We start from the raw sequence: 393 nt of genomic DNA on the forward strand, positions 1-393 counted from the left end.
TGTAAGCCCGGGCTTTTTTGCTACATAGGTTGTTACGCGCCTGTCCTGGAATAGTCTGTCAAATCTGGTAAATGCCCCGAGTGCAAATAGTTTCAAACACAGACTCAACAAGTTCTGGTCTGATTACTCCTATAAATTCCAAGCCTGATCCTGCTATTAGCAAGATCCTGTCAAATTATTTAGTAATCTAACTCACCTTTTAAACTGTAAGATTTCTGGATTTTATTTCCTGTATAATAATATGCACCGGAAGTCACAGTACCCAAATCGAAACACTTTAAGGTTTGCATGCTGTGCAAATTTTTGTATGTGATATTTTAGTCCTATTATTAGGTCACCTGAGACAATCGCCTTTTGTCCGGCGTCATGTGTTGTGCGTCTGTAAACAATTTA

This window comes from Mizuhopecten yessoensis, unplaced genomic scaffold (assembly GCF_002113885.1).
Source record: "Mizuhopecten yessoensis strain PY_sf001 unplaced genomic scaffold, ASM211388v2 scaffold7141, whole genome shotgun sequence".
NCBI classification, from domain to species: domain Eukaryota; kingdom Metazoa; phylum Mollusca; class Bivalvia; order Pectinida; family Pectinidae; genus Mizuhopecten; species Mizuhopecten yessoensis.